The sequence below is a fragment of the Lycium ferocissimum genome, chromosome 8 (genome assembly GCF_029784015.1).
Source record: "Lycium ferocissimum isolate CSIRO_LF1 chromosome 8, AGI_CSIRO_Lferr_CH_V1, whole genome shotgun sequence".
Taxonomy (NCBI): Eukaryota; Viridiplantae; Streptophyta; class Magnoliopsida; order Solanales; family Solanaceae; genus Lycium; species Lycium ferocissimum.
The window spans coordinates 60704405-60722162 of record NC_081349.1 but is presented as its reverse complement, the minus strand read 5'-3'; the positions used below and the strand labels follow the sequence as shown (position 1 = coordinate 60722162).

Genomic DNA, 17758 nt, shown 5'->3' with positions numbered 1-17758 from the left:
TCTGATGGGTGAACGAAGCACATTTATCCAACCTTCCTGCAACCCCCTTATCCTTGTAAGAGGTATTTTACCGTCATAATTATTTTCCGCTAACGCCATGAAAGACCACAAAGGGATGTCTTGATTTATGCCGAACTGTCGTAGAACCCTAAGTGGAGCATATGGTAGGATTCCTTCCAATCCAATTAACTCGATGAAATAGTCATGGTTCCTTCTCGGCAATGCTCTTCCGGCGATCCAAGAGAACCGCCACTGGATGGCGTCTCCTGTGAGATGAGTCAGATAACCATGCCATTCTTCCTGCCCCACTGATGTGATCCATAATCTTAGTCTCTGCTCATGGCTCTGGATTCTATTGAGGACGCCTTCTATATAGTTATTGATTGGTGCCCTTTGATAAAAGTTTCCTCTGATAAAAGTGCTCCCTGGCCCAAATTTCTAGTAATAAATTGCATCCACCAAAGAAATCGTGCCCTCTCGAGCAAGCAGACAAAGCCCTGAACATTTCTGCCAGAAGCATCGGTACCATTGTCAATCTCTCGGGACCTGTGAACATGGTGAGGGCCACAGGCATCAAGTTGATATTAATACGGCCCTTTCTTTTTGGAAAAATCATGATCCCCACGAAAGCAAGTGTAAAGGCCATAGGGCGAACTCTCTCCCACTTTTCTCTAGTACAAGTGAACTCCTCCAGATACTTATTGTAACTCTCTCGGCATCCAAATCTCTAAAAATATAGTCCAAGCCTACCCACCCATTCTCTACCTTCCTTTGGGCGGGCAAAACATCCAAACCTAAAGTGTGTAGAAACATATTGCCAGACATGATTGACGGCAGCATGGTCTTTTCCCTTCAAAGGAAAAGTCCGTGAAACTGCTAATTTCCTCCAGAGTAGGCGTGATTTCGAAATCCCTAAACTTGAACGTCACAGTAGTAGGGTCCAAGAATTCAACCAAAGAACTTAGTGAGCACTTTGTTAGCCCGAATATTCAACAATGCTGTCAGAGATCCCAAATGTCTCCTGATTTCATTTCCTTGTGCAATCTTGATATTGGACCACCATTTTTTTAGGTTATGGGGGGCTCCAGAGACCATGTGGATGTTAGGGATATTCTGGTTAATTTCCATCTGAAAGAAAGGAGGGGTAAGGTAAGCCTATTGTACCGAATCCGTTACAGTTTAGTACTTGGATCAATTTATCATTTTCACACAAAAAGAGCATGTCGTTAGGTTCAGAACCTGTTGACAAAAGGGAGGCTACCTAATTGCAACGACAATACCTTGGATTATCCTGTCTAGGGTGTATGCAGCATGACCTAAAACTTTTTAAGAGTAGATTATTTTTCCTAGATTTTGAGAGTGGGACCAAACAACTGCGAGGTGGCTCGGAGTTAGACTCACATACCGACCTCTGAAACTAAAGAATTTGTAAGAAACTCAAAGAAGCGCAAAGCACAACTCGCGTGTATATTGTATGTATGTGTACGACTAAGACTCGATAGGAAGTGTGATGACAGTGTAAGGAAAGCAGTAACACGTAGTGTTTTTCAAACAAATAAGGAACGCAAGTTTGACTTTGGCTTGCGTCCTTTCAAATATAGCAATGTAGCAATTCATAAATAGCAGGTAATAAAAAATATAAATAAATAAACAAACAAACATCCCTCAAGTATCTACTTCTTAAACTAATAGCCTGTTTGGCCAAGCTTATTTTTCTCCCAAAAGTACTTATTTTTTCAATAAGTGCTTATTTTAAAAAAAGTGAGGTGTTTGGCTAAGCTTTTGGGAGAAAATAAGTACTTTTGGGGAGTAACAGAAGCAATTTTTTAGAAGCTAAAAAAAATAGCTTTTGCCCAAAAGCACTTTTTTGAAAAGTACTTTTGAGAAAAATACACATAGAAGCACTTTTTAAAAGCTTGGCCAAACACGAATTGCTGCTCAAAAGTACTTTTTAAATTAATTGGCCAAACACAAACTACTTTTAGCCAAAAGTACCTTTTCAAAAGTACTTTTTAAAACAAGTTGTTTTTAGAAGCTTGGCCAAACTGGCTATAAGTATGCTAAAGTCAAAACCTAGAGTAGTCCCCAGCGGAGTCGCCATGTTGTTCTGACCTATTATTAACGGATTAAAACTAGTTCACAACTTATGACTATGTTTCTTCTGGTTTTGAAAATTTTCAGAGTCGCCACCTAATTTTAGGAAATATTAGGAAACCATTTGTAAAAATGTAAACTCCATTTTTAGTCTTTGAAACCTGTGAGATTCTAGGTAAGGGTTTTATTTACCCCGAGGGGAAGGTATTAAGCATCCCTCAGAGCCTATCCAAAGACAGTCTTTAAACTTAGTTTAACTGACACTAGAGGGGGATTATTCAATTATTTATTATTACCTATTTAAAGAATTGCGGAAAAGAAACTACTCTCTCAAAACTATTTGTATAAAAAAGGGGTTTTAAAGTAATTATAACTATCTGAGTAAATGCATATTTATAAAGGAAGTAGTTAATGCTAATGAATGCGTGAGAAAAATATGTATGACACTTATTTTATACAAGAATAGTATGTATAATATAGAATAAGAAGATATATTTTTTTAATAAGAAAAAAACGTATATATATGTGATATGTATATCTGTTACACCCCGTACTTTCAGAGAAGCACTTAGTAAATTTGAACGTAAGTATGCCGAGCTATGGCTAAGCAAAATAACTTTGGATTATGAGGAACGAAGCATTATTAAGTATATTTAATGAGTGAAGGATGTATATAAGGCATACCGGAAGGTTTATAAGGAAATGAGTGGAAGAAATGGAGTAGTACGACTTTGGAAAAAGGACGGGTAATGTTTTGTGTGAAAATTTTGGTCTAACTTGAGGGACAAATATCTCTTACCATATGAAGTTTTTTGAAGTGAAACAAAAGCCTAAAATGAAGTTCGTCGAGTCTAGTTTCCAACGCAACAAACCGCACATCGATCGGACATCGGAGTAGAGAATTATGGACGTTACAAATTAGGCTGACAAAGCAAAAACGCTGCTACACTAACCGATTTGCTACGGTCTTTGCTACGTATCGACTTGCTATAAGATCGCTACAAAGAATCGCTACAAGGACTTCCCCGAATTTGACCCACTATTTAAGGACCAAATCTGATCCAAAACCGCATTTTTCAGCCAAGAACTCTCCAAATAATTCCCAAATCTTCTAGAAATTTCTCCCAACTTCTGTCCACAAGATTTTAACGCGAATTAAGTATAATCTCCGGATTTAAGTTTGGACAGCGCGTAGTTGCGATTATACTATCATATTGCGGTGAATCTTGGTTGGAATTCAAGGCAAATGTTGGAGATATCGAGGTACTAGCGGGAATAAGGTATGAATCTCTCCTTATTGATATGGATATAAATTTATTTACGGAAGTAGAGTTGTAGAATAATTGTATAGTGGATTTGTTGGTGGAGAAATTGGATAAAACATCGTGTGAGATGTTATGGAATGTTTTGGTGTTGATAATATTGTTGTTGATGTTGGTATTGTTGTTATTGTTGTTGGTTGCTGGATTATGATTTCGGGTTAGGCATATAAACAGGGGAGATGTTGCCCGAATTTCGGCAAATTTTGGAGAGATTTATTTGGAGGCTTAGGATAAGTATATAACAACGGGCTTAACAATAGTATGAATGATTTTATATGTAGATTTCAAGGCAGGAGGTAAGTTGGAAAGTCGAGAAACGAGCTTCCAGGTATGTTAAGGCTCGTCCCTTTCTTTCAAAGGCATGATTCCTTTGTTGTGAACCTATATATGACATCTTAAATAACCTTGTTTCTAAAAGTACCAAAGTTTACAGTCCCCGATGTTCTTGTGATACCCTTGAGCTTGTTTCATGGCTATTGTTGTTATTCATTGATGTTGATCTCATCTTATGACTTTGTTCCTCCAGGGTGAGACATGTTCATGATGACGGTTCCATAATAATAGTCCAACGAGTTTAGAAACAGGTTCATAAGGGATGTTTAATAGGGCATGAATAGAGTGCTAGTAGAGGATCCCTAATGAGGTATTTGGTGTTCGAAGTTGTATCTTAGGATTTGGTTATAGTCTAGTCAAGTGGGAAGAAGTACTAATTGTCACGACCCAACCCCGTAGGCCGTGACTAGTGCCCGAGCTGGGCACCCATACGCGCTCACTAACCAAATTCGGCATACAAACGACTCGTACATAAATCAATTTACGTGGCTCCAAACCGACGCATACAAACATATACCGTACGTGCTTCGCAAGGCTATCATAATATACATACCGTAGCAAAGCATACATACACGCAGCCGACAAGGGTGCCACGGCGGATGGGCCGCCCAAACACAACTTACTCAACGCATCCGAACAAAACTGTACATAACCCACATTTATGTCTACAGACCTCCAATACAGATCAACCGAGTCATATGACGGGACAGGGCCCCGCCGTACCCCTGAATACACAAATACATATACAACGGGAGAATATATACCAAAATGTAGGCTCCGAATAAAGGGAGCTCTCCAACGAGGATAGGTGTCCAAGATCGGCGGATCACCGAAACCGTACGTCCGTACTGCGGGCATGAAACGCGGCCCCGAAGAAAGGGGGGGTCGGTGCGGAATATGTACCGAGTATGCAAGCAAAAGATACGAAGCAAATGCGAGGCATAACCGAAACAGAAGTACGAAAAGTAAGGGCAAATCCTAAATACCAAAGTGTTTAATTCCAAAATACAAATCATGTGTAGGGTTCTTAGAATATGGTCGCCCGCCCGTCGCTGGCGCCATAACACATTCTACTCCAGAAGATTTCGTATCTCCGGAACCCGACATACCGCGGTCAAGAACCCGGTGGTCAATATCACATATACCCTGTACGCGGTCAAGAACCCGGCGGTCAATAACACCCGACATACCGCGGTCAAGTACCCAGCGGCCAATGTCACATATACACATACCGCGGTCAAGTACCCAGCGGCACTATCACATAGTGCGCGCGATAATACCACCGGCCCGGGACTCGGTGAAAGACATACAATTCAATGCACAAGCAGAATCGTGGAAAACCATACGCAATGCAAAGCACTTACACAGACCCAATAAAATAATCAAACAAGCTGTTAATTCAAACCGAAACATTAGTCAAATCAGATTTTCCTAGAATACCACTCGGAACATATCAAACCGAACTTCAGAAACTATAGTCACGTATCAAAATCACATACATAAAATCCTTATTTCAGACTCAACAGACAAATATATAATCATACTCGGGGGTCGGAAAAGTAATCATATTGAATGCTTTCAAACGCCATCGAATTATCAAGATCGCGGACCCATCAAACCGAGCGTCAACCCAATCCGGGCCCGCCTACGAAAATCATAGTCATCATATGTTATCGAATCATTATTACAAACTCAAAAGATAAGTAAATTGATCGTACTTGAACTCGGAACAATAGTCATGTCATATCCTTTCAAAAGTCGTTAGAAGTACATAAGGAAAGTCGCGGGGCCCACGGAGGGGTGTCGACCCGAGCCGGGCCCGCCTATGGAAAAACATAGTCATCATACATCATGGAATCATTTTTGAGCATATGAAAACGATCCGGTTCTGTCTGTGAAAGTTACGGACTTTCGTAGTTTTCGGAATTCTTTAGGAGCAAAACTCTTTTAAAAACTAAACTTTTATGCAACTCTTGAAACTTAGTCATACAAAAGACATAAGGGCCAATATTTCGTCATATCAAGCATACGAAGACCAAGAAACAAATAAGAATCACAGACATGGTCGGGTCGCGAGAGTAGAATTTCCTCGAGGTTCGTGTCATAGCCTATTTGAAACTAAGGCATGCCAAAAGAAGAAAGGATTGAGCCTTACATACCTCGTCTGCTCTCCAAGCTAATCCAAGCTCCAACCTATGTCTCGGACTCCCCGAGGTCTACATAACATCGATAAATGCCAATGTCAACTATAAGTATTTAAGAGTTCATTTCCAAACTAACACATAATTCTACGGAAATTTGGCAGCATTTCCCCTGTAAATAGACCAACCCCGAGAATTTAACTCGGCCAAATCAACAACACAACACCAACAACCAAACTAGCAACATCAATAATCAACCCAAAAAGCAATATAACATAAATAACCCTCTTTTACCTCATTTAACAACCTTCATTATATTCAATTCAACGGCTTACCTTCAAGCCAACATCAACGCTTATACATTCAAATACCAATCCGAACCCATATCCACAATATTCAAGAACATTATAAACAATTCACACAATATTTCCAACAATCCAATAAATACTCCAATTCACCCGAAGTTGCCCCAAACCCGTGAACAACATCCATAACACATTCTCAACTTCCGAATCATAATTTGCACCAACAATTCACACTCTAACAATGTCATTCTCATAATTATACAATTCACATCAAATGCACAATAACCTCAAAATCAGCCCGCAACACTTACAATATCAATTTGAGTCATTAAACTCTTATCGTCAACATAGAATTCACAACGACAACAATCAAATTCCAACTAGAATTAATTCATTCATATTTAAACAAGGGTGGCCACATTCGGCCACCACCCCAACTTACCATCTTTATGATTTTCATTCATTTCTCCACTCTACAACAATCACAACATGCTAACTAGACTTTAATTCATTGCTTCAACACAACACAACACACACACACACACTTACACGGCCATGCACTACACACACAACCTCAACTCCAACATGCCATATTTCATGATTTTCATCCATTTTAGCATACTACAACATGCATACATCATTCACAATACATAAAATAAGATTAAATCTTACCTTTCTTCTTCAACTCCACAACTAGGCTAGGGTTTGCGATCTACACAACGGATGGTTTGATGACCCAAACAACACTTCCACGCTACTTAGGGACCTTCAATTAGTGGATTTGCATCAAAGAAATATTTTTGGGATGGCTCAATTTAGACTTGAAATTTCCAAGGGTTGGCCGAATGGGGTTGTTGTTGTTCTTCAACTTCTCTCTTCTTTTTCTAAGCGTAGTGAATGGAAAAGATGAATACTTGGTCATCTTTTAAGCTTATATGTATATTGCACAAGTGTCCATGGCCCACACATGGGTTGGACCAATTAAATTTGGCCACAAAATGTATGGGCACCACTCCAAGCCACATGGCCAAATGGCCAAGTTTTCATGATTTGCCAACTTTCAAATATATGACTTTTGGTCCCAAATTTTCCAAAATGTTCCATGCCAACCAATTCGTGCACAAATTATGTCTCAAAACAAAATCGAAGGTCAAAAGTCCCGACTTTGTATCCCGGAATGGTTTTGTCCCTAACTTATCATAATTAAACCGGATTGTCCCGATGAACAAAATACGGGATATAACATCCCCCCCCCCTTTAGAACATTCGTCCTCGAATGTTAAATTAGCCTTACGGGATCTTATAAACACTCGGGGGAGTTTCTTTTACAATTATCACAAACGGTACATACATCAATCGGATAACCAATTAAAGAGTCTAAATTACCCGTACCCGCGTGTCGGTGGCGCCTCCCCGATCCTGTCTACGGTCAACGCATATAGGCGGTTCGATGGACCGCCGGGCGGGAGCTCCGCCACGGCCTCTCGCCACGGCCTCGCCGGGAGTCGGTATGCCCCGCCCATCGGGCGCATAGCTACGAAGAAGGAAGACGAACCCAAGAACCGACCCGGAGGGCCGAGTCGCCCCCCCCGCACCGCCCCGAGCCGGACAATCTCTCATAAAGTGGCCCCGCCTTGTCGGCCACAAAGCAAGCACCCGTGGCATGATGACCCCCTCCCGAGTGGCGCTCCCCACAAACAGGACATCGGGGGTAGGGGGTGGCCTCAATCGGCCGGAACCTCCGTCCATCCGTGAGCCCGAAGCCCCGGGAGCTCGACCGCCCCGAATACCCCGCATCATCCGGCTCCGGCCGGGAACGTGGGGTGTACTTTGCGGGCCGGGAAGGGCATTCACCATGCCGCCGCCGAGGTCGCCCGCCTCGAGGGGCTCCCCGAATATCCCGCGGATCCGGCCCTCTTGGGCCGGCCCCCGTCATAATCCCCTCGTCGCCGACGCCCCCGTGTCGGTCCTCCATACCCCCGGGCGTGTGTGCACACGGCAATATCCATCCCCGGCCGGGCCGCCATCACCAAGCAACCGTCAACCAAATAATCATCCGGCCTCATCACATACCGGCAGCATCCGGTCGGTCATATCGGCCCCCCCCCCCCATACATAAGCGGACGCATATCCGGCCGCCGAATCGAACTCCGTACTATACTCCCGGACGCTCCCGCCCTCGGCTTCAACAATAGCGAGGAATCTATCTACCCCGGCTCGCCCGTCTCCCGGGAGGTAGAAAATGGGCCGGGAAGGCCTTCGTGAACTTGCCCATACGGCGGAGGGGCACCCTCACCTCTAGACAACATCCAAGACTCGTACCACTTTTCCGTCCACATCGTGCGATCGGTATGATGCCAACTCAACCGTACTCGCCCTCGGAAGCCTTAATAAGCCGTAACGTACGCGCATCTCCCCGAACAAACTCATGAGGGTCCTCCGCAAGCTTCGACCCGAAAAACTCTAAAGGATTACATGTCAGAAAATCACGGGCCCTCGAACTGTCACGTCGGTCCGCCTGATCACCCCCTACTCCGAGCCTGTGGGCCTGCCCTGCTACCAACTGAGTCAATAACTGTACCGCCTATCGCATGGCCCCATTATCCGCCCCTGGCTGGGGAGCTGGAGGCGCGGGCGCTTGAACCTCAGGGGCTGGCGGTGGAGCCGCCCGTCACCGGGCCGCCGTCGCTCCAAGCCCCTCGGATCGGCGGTGTAGCCGAACCGGGCATCGGGGGCACAATATCGGCACCGCGCGGACGGCCCTAGTAACTCGCGGGCCTCGGCGGTCCCACCAATCGCTATAGACTTGCCCTTCGGGCGCAATGTGGCCTTCCTCGGAGGCATCGCTCGAAATCATAACATTTCGTCGGGGAAGGGTCATCCCGATAACACTACTCTATCGCACGATCTAAGATCGAAAGGAAAGATAACATCCTAAATGCCCCGTAGCCTCCTATTTATAGATGTGGTGCACAACACACCGATAAACAAGACACCACTAGACACGGTCTGTAGACATTCCGAGGACGAACTGCTACGATACCACTTCGTCACGACCCAACCCCGTGGCCGTGACTAGTGCCCGAGCCGGGCACCCATACGCGCTCACTAACCGGATTCGGCATACAAACGACTCATTCGCGTATACAAATATCAAACGTGGCTCCAAACCGACGCACACAAATATATATACCGCACAGAAGCCGGCAAGGCTATCATAATATACATAACATAGCAAAGCATACATACACGCGACCGCAAGGCGCACGGCGGATGGGCCGCCCAAACACAACTTACTCAACGCGTCCGAACAAATCCGTATATAACCCACATCTATGTCTACGTACCTCTAATAGAATCAACCGAGTCATATGACGGACGGGCCCCGCCGTACCCCGAATACACAAATACATATACAACGGAAGAATATATACCAAAATATAGGCTCCGAACAAAGGGAGCACTCAACGAATGGGATAGGTGTCCCTACGCGGCGGATCACCGAACGCGTACGTCCGTTTCTGCGGGCATGAAACGCCCCCGAAGAAAGGGGGTCGATGCGGAATATGTACCGAGTATGCAAAGCAAAAGATACGATGTAGCAAATACGAGTCATAACCGAAACGGAGTACAAAAGTAAGTATATCCAAAATACCAAAGTGTTTATTTCCAAAATATAAATCATGTGTGGGGCTCTTAGAATATGGTCGCCGCCCGTCGATGGCGTCATGACACATTCTACTCCCGCGGTCAAGATTTCGTATCTCAAAACCCGACATACCGCGGTCAAGAACCCGGTGGTCAATATCACATATACCCGGTGACGTCAAGTATCCGGCGGACAATAACACCGACATACCGCGGTCAATATCACACACGGCAATGTCACATATACACGTACACACACGGTCAAGTATCAGGCCGGACACATCACTATCACATAGTGCGCGCGATAACACCACCGGCCCGGGACTCGGCGAAAGACATACAATAAAATGCACAAGCAGAATCGTGGAAAACCATACGCAATGCAAAGCACTTACACAAACCCAATAAAATAATCAAACAAGCTGTAAATTCAAACCGAAACATTAGTCAAATCAGATTTTCCTTCCGAATACCACTCGGGAACATATCAAACCGAACTTCAGAAACTATAGTCACGTATCAAAATCACATACATAAAATCCATTATTTCGGACTCGAACAAATATATAATCATACTCGGGGGTCGAAAAAGTAATCATATTGAATGCTTTCAAAAGCCATCGAATTATACGAGGAACGATCGCGGGACCCACCGACGAGCGTCAACCCAATCATAGGCCGCCTACGAAAATCATAGTCATCATATGTTATCGAATCATTATTACAAACTCAAAAGATAAGTAAATTGATCGTACTTGAACTCGGAACAATAGTCATGTCATATCCTTTCAAAAGTCGTTAGAAGTACATAAGGAAAGTCGCGGGGCCCACGGAGGGGTGTCGACCCGAGCCGGGCCCGCCTATGGAAAACATAGTCATCATACATCATGGAATCATTTTTGAGCATATCAAAGCGATCCGGTTCTGTCTGTGAAAGTTACGGACTTTCGTAGTTTTCGGAATCCTTTAGGAGCAAAACTCTTTTAAAAACTAAACTTTTATGCAACTTTTGAAACTTAGTCATACAAAAGACATAAGGGCCAATATTTCGTCATATCAAGCATACGAAGACCAAGAAACAAATAAGAATCACAGACATGGTCGGGTCGCGAGAGTAGAATTTTCTCGAGGCTCGTGTCATAGCCTATTTGAAACTAAGGCATGCCAAAAGAAGAAAGGATTGAGCCTTACATACCTCGTAAATGCGCTCTCCAAGCTAATCCAAGCTCCAACCTATGTATCGGACTCCCCGAGGTCTACATAACATCGATAAATGCCAATGTCAACTATAAGTATTTAAGAGTTCATTTCCAAACTAACACATAATTCTACAGAAATTTGGGCGACAAAGATTTCCTTGTAAATAAACCAACCCCGAGAATTTAACTCGGCCAAATCAACAACACAACACCAACAACCAAACTAGCAACATCAATAATCAACCCAAAAAGCAATATAACATAAATAACCCTCTTTTACCTCATTTAACAACCTTCATTATATTCAATTCAACGGCTTACCTTCAAGCCAACATCAACGCTTATACATTCAAATACCAACCCGAACCCATATCCACAATATTCAAGAACATTATAAACAATTCACACAATATTTCCAACAATCCAATAAATACTCCAATTCACCCGAAGTTGCCCCAAACCCGTGAACAACATCCATAACACATTCTCAACTTCCGAATCATAATTTGCACCAACAATTCACACTCTAACAATGTCATTCTCATAATTATACAATTCACATCAAATGCACAATAACCTCAAAATCAGCCCGCAACACTTACAATATCAATTTGAGTCATTAAACTCTTATCGTCAACATAGAATTCACAACGACAACAATCAAATTCCAACTAGAATTAATTCATTCATACTTACACAAGGGTGGCCACATTCGGCCACCACCCCAACTTACCATCTTTATGATTTTCATTCATTTCTCCACTCTACAACAATCACAACATGCTAACTAGACTTTAATTCATTGCTTCAACACAACACAACACACACACACTTACACGGCCATGCACTACGCACACAACCTCAACTCCAACATGCCATATTTCATGATTCTCATCCATTTTGGCATACTACAACATGCATACAACATTCACAATACATAAAAGAAGATTAAATGTTACCTTTCTTCTTCAACTCCACAACTAGGCTAGGGTTTGCGATCTACACAACGGATGGTTTGATGACCCAAACAACACTTCCGCGCTACTTAGGGACCTCCAATTAGTGGATTTGCATCAAAATATTTTTGGGATGGCTCATTTTAGACTTGAAATTTCCAAGGGTTGGCCGAATGGGGTTGTTGTTGTTCTTCAACTTCTCTTTTTTTTTTTTTCTAAGTGTAGTGAATGGAAAAGATGACTACTTGGTCATCTTTTAAGCTTATATGTATATTGCACAAGTGTCCATGGCCCACACATGGGTTGGACCAATTAAATTTGGCCACAAAATGTGTGGGCACCACTCCAAGCCACATGGCCAAATGGCCAAGTTTTCATGATTTCCCAACTTTCAAATATATGACTTTTGGTCCCAAATTTTCCCAAATGTTCCATGCCAACCAATTCATGCACAAATTATGTCTCAAAACAAAATCGAAGGTCAAAAATCCCGACTTTGTATCCCGGAATGGTTTTGTCCCTAACTTATCATAATTAAACCGGATTGTCCCGATGAACAAAATACGGGATATAACACTAATGGCCTGAGCTGTGCTTATAAGTCTTATGTGATTATGTAGACCCTACGGGTTAAGTGATGATCACGAGAAGTGCATAGAGATTACCTGTAGAAGTTTAGTTATGATGTCGATCATAGTTACCCCTTTATGCGACCGATTGGGCGATTAATACCAGGTGCTTTACGGCGGTTGGGCGGTGTGTATGTATGTATGTTTATATGTAGTACAACGATCTGACCGATTGGGCGGATGTATATATTTACCGGTTTTGTTTTAACGACGGTCGGGCGATTACAGGCTACGGCCGGTCGGGCGATTACCCGCGTGCTACGGCCGGTCGGGCGATTATCGACGATCAATCGGGGTGACTCTCTGCCGTGAGCGATAATCGGACGGTCGATTGTCTTGTTGTGTCGGTCGGGCGATTACCCGCGATCGATCGGTCGGGCGATTCACTTCCCGCCTTGCATACTCGGTACGTTGCTCGTACGGCGTCCGCTGCTAGGGGCGGCTGCCCGTTTCATGCCGCGGTGCGGGAATGCGGCCGAAGCGGATCTTTCGGGGGGCGGGATACCGACTCGACGAGCGGTGGTGGCGCTCCGGCGCCGAGTTTCCACGAGTCGGCGGGTGAATATGCATTGCGTACGGGTATGGGGGCCTTGTTCCGCCACTTTTATGTTATGTACTCCTGTAGAGCTCGTGAACGGATATGCACGATTAGATATCTTATAATTATCTCGACTTGTCTATGTTGTATCATTATTATGGAAAGCCTTACCGCTTGCACTCGAGATTAGTTTGAAGACGTAAGTATGTTATCTTTTGAGCTTGTGCCTATGGCTTATAGTACCTTGGTCTTATGTTGCCTTTCGAGATACGAAAAACGTGAGTTACGGTTGGTTCGCTTGGTTCGCTCGGTTCCCGTAGGGTGCCGAGTGCCAGTCACGCCTTACCAAGGTTGGGGTGTGACAATATCCTAGGTGATTACTTAAAAATAGTTATTGATGACGTGATAATACTTATATATATGCATATAATGAAAAGATGACTAAGGGAATTGATGAAAATAAGATAGTATATGTGTGATACGTGTTTAGTATATGTGTGATACGTGTTTATGAAAATAGTGTATAGGTATACTCATCATAAAGGAAAATGATTAATACGAGATGTATGTGATGAGAAAAATGATTAAAGGAACATATGTAAAATAATATATTTGTATATGAAGTAGAGTATATACCATGTAGTTCTCGAAAATACTTGGGCTATTATACTTGGGCCCTAGTAGAAGTTCCCTTGTTAAACTTGTAGAATTTGAGCCAGCTCGTGTTAGCACTAAAGAAGACGATTTCTGAAAATGTTTTGAGCTTATGAAAATTAATTGGGTCAGAGCTGTTAAGGTTCAAAAGAAAAAACTCATTTTTTAGCCACTGTTTCACCTAGTTTTCAGCCATTGACATTCCCATTTTTATCCTTTAGACCTGGCGCCCTTTTTTTTTTTTTTTTTTTAACTTCTAAAATCCGTATGCGAACCTTTGCACATTCTATACTTAACTCTTGCTTGAAACACCTGGAAAATATTGTTAGCAATACTTTATATTTGAAAAGAAATTTCCACTTTTACCTCTTAAAATCCCAATTTTCTAGCAGCCCGAAAAAGTTGACATCATTTATGTGATTACTCTAATACGCCTAATCCAAATAAATATACTATGTTCAATATCAAAAAAAAAAAAAAAAAAAAAGTAGGGAAGATAATGACTAAACTTGCTAACATACTTAAGTCGAGTTGCGAGTTCACAGAAAAAAAAAAAATACAAATTCATAAGAGTGTTAGCCAAATAATATAAACAGCCTATATAAACCAGTACGAAGGCGTGAAATTTTGAAAAGAGGAAAGACGGAGACTCGAGACGCGAATGAGATGGGACTGCTAGCTCGATCAAAACCGCCGCTACTGTTTACTCCATTCTGGGCAGAGGTTGGGGTTGTATCACAAGTCCGATGCATTCCCAAGGTTGTTCATGAAAAAGAAAAGAAAGAAAGAAAAGAATTAGAATCTAAACAAGTAATTGAAGAATAATAAGTTATTGCTACAGGTGATGGTTTACAACCCAAGCCAAACAGATCTTAACTTCTTTGAGGTAGAAACAGACTCAAATATCGCAAGCTCCATTAAGAAATGTTCTAACACCTAATTTTCTAAGTAAACATTCATATCCTAAGCTGGATTAACCAACATGAGGCTTATTTTAGCCGGTGAAGGTTAAAAGATAAAATTTAAGCACAAAAGAAGAGTGTCAACTACTAATTAACTGCATAATGGAAGTTTGTCTAAGCAGCCACGTATTATTTAAATGTACAGGCTAATTACGGAAGCTGAGAAGACCGCTGTTTAACAGCATTTCCAAAAGAATATGCAAAATCCAAGGCATGACCTGAACTAGTTATCACTGCTTCAAAAAAAAAAAAAATGGCCTCCATAATATATGATAAGGCCACCATTAGTTCAGTAATCATCAAATAAGTGACAACCAAACTATTAAGCGATTGACTGCTCCACAGGATGAGCTAAAGTAAATTAAGCCCCCAACAACTCAGGATTTTCGAACTAATAATACATAGATATGCAAAAGTAACAAGCAGTACACTTCAATTTTTTTCTATAATGGTAAAGGTATATTCATTAGCGTTACCTTAATGCTCGAAGCCATATTTACACAACACACTCAAATAAACAGGCAGAAATAGAACCTCGGAATATTTACTCCTATCATATTCTCAATGGATTTTCCGAAAGCCAACCAAAAGCTCGGAGAAATATGCTGGAAAGTGAGGGGTTGTTCGATTCGCACACTAGTTATACAGAAATTATAATGCATGGATTGTTTATGTGTTTAAAAATAATAAAGGGATTGTCATACAATGAACAGTGATGCAGAGACTGTTATGCGATGAATAATAATAAACAGAATGTTATGTAGTACTCTTTATAGTGACACAACTTGGTTATTGACTAATCATATGGGATCTCACTCATGGTTATGAATCTGAGACTATTCTATGACCAGTTGTTAATAGAAAATACTTGATCGTCCATTACAAGTTCCAAAAGATCAAAGAAGGCTATTATTAATGAACAAAACAAGGAAAGGCTAATGGTCGTCTAACTGTTCCTCATATGAAACTTCAAACCACACAACTGAATATGTATTCCGATTTTAAGATTGTCGCTTCATGAAACAAACTTGTAAATTCAACTCGTAGACAAGTCTTCTTCTTTATATAGCAGTAGTTCATCTTAAATTACTCTACCAACAAATTCAGATTCCAAAATAAAAGGGAAAACTGAAACTCCGGATCATTTGTTAAGGGGACAACTTGAAAATCACTTGATACGAATGGAGTCTCCAAAGCATAAGTCTCAAAGAAACAGAATCCAAAGATCGTTACTTAAACTAGAATCGTTTGTTAAATCGCACGATAAGAAAGTAAAACAACTGAGAAAGAAATCTAAAGTCATAGCCTCTTACTCAAACATGAAAAGATAACATCTATCCTTTAAGATATTAACAGTAGATGAATCTGGCGTATTAGGATCTCATTTTTTTTTAACAACACTCCTGGTTATAACAAATAATCAGAAAAGTTAAAAGTCTCACAACTTTCACGACATTAGCCAAATACAAACACGTATTTAATCACTATAATCAAATTGTCTAATACATCGTTTGTTTGAATATGAAGTAAAAATAAAGAGAAAGATAGAGATGAAAGAGAAAAGAAGAGCGCTTATTCATTCAAATTTAACACAGAACTTGAACTGATCCACCTACTTTGGACGAAACTAAATACCAGCTGATTAAATGGCTAAACTTTTAATCCGTAAATTAAGTAAAGACCTGTAAATTAACAGGCTTAAACAACCAATAAAGTAGAAAATTGAATAAACCTTAAACAAACTTTATTGTTAGCACATACTCATACCAGAGAAAAAGTCTGATTCTCTTATCATTTATGACACAAAGCAGAACACAAATATACTTAATTATCAAAATAAAATTTATTTATGTGACATCCATTTGAAACTGAAGTAAGGCAAAAGAAACAAAAGCGATAGACAAGAAAAATGCACCTGTTTTGGGACAGCGAACTGAGGCTATTGTAGTTGTCGAGTCTCCAAATCCGCTAGAAAAGCTTGTTGTTTTAGCCGAGAACTTGAAAAGAGATGTTGACAACCAAAAGAAACTTAACGAGTTAAAAAAAAAAATCTGAGAACCCCAAGTTTTAAAGCAATAGAAATTTTATGAGAGGGGAAAGCTTGTGAAAAATAAAAGGTTTTTTTTTGTGGTTGGTCAACCTATCCTTAACAGCCCATGGATGGTCGTATTTATAGTGGAGATTAGGGGGATATGACAGCTTGTTCATGCGGCTTTTGCCTTTGAATTTTGAATTTAAGGGGGGAAGGGGGGGGGGGGGGGGGGAATTCTGAAATTTCGAAAAGATGAAATGATGAAGAAAAAGTGACGGATTCTCACCTTTTCTACAAATTAGTTGGGACTCCGAATTTAGTGGATTCTTCATGATTTTAGACTCCAACGGACTGAAACGAGCCTTTAGCCTATGGATTGTTGGAAGAGCGGTCTAGAATTCCAAAGACGTTTGCGTGCTTTTCGATTTGGGGGCTGATTCGACTTGGACGACCTGTTCGAAGCTCTGTCACTTGAAGAAAAGGGGAGAAAGGGACAGGGGTTGATGGGAGGTGGCGTCAGTGACGCCGAAATCGGCTTTAACCGATGGTCCGATCGGTAAAGGGGGGTGGCGGCGATGGTTTCTAATTATTTGATTTTTTTGGTTAGAGAGGTGTGAGGAAGAAGGGGGTTCTTTGGTCTAGTTAATGAAAGAAGGTTAGTAGGGCTTTTAGTTTTAGGTTTGGGCCGGGCCGGTGGATATTGGGCTGGGGCGTTTTTGGGCCACAGATTTTGGTTTAGGGCGAAAGGGAATTGACCCAATATTATGGATAGATGATTTAATTTTTAATCCCTTTTTACTTCAATCAATTAATTAAAATATGCTTCTTTGTCCTAATTAATTCCAAAAAATATGCACCTATATAAATTACAATACAAGTAATTTAATATATGTATTTAGTTTAAAAATAGAGTAAAAGATGATTAATACAGTAATAAGTAGGATT

At 41.4% G+C, this 17758-nt stretch overlaps 1 long non-coding RNA gene across 1 annotated transcript; it reads right to left on the bottom strand.

The window, feature by feature from the left end:
* Nucleotides 1-14594: 14594 nt before the first annotated feature.
* On the bottom strand, nt 14595-17433 carry LOC132068794 (uncharacterized). Its single transcript, XR_009417514.1, has 2 exons — nt 17100-17433; nt 14595-16778 (listed from the first exon to the last, which is right to left on the bottom strand). It is a non-coding gene; the product is annotated as an uncharacterized LOC132068794 (long non-coding RNA).
* Nucleotides 17434-17758: the final 325 nt, after the last annotated feature.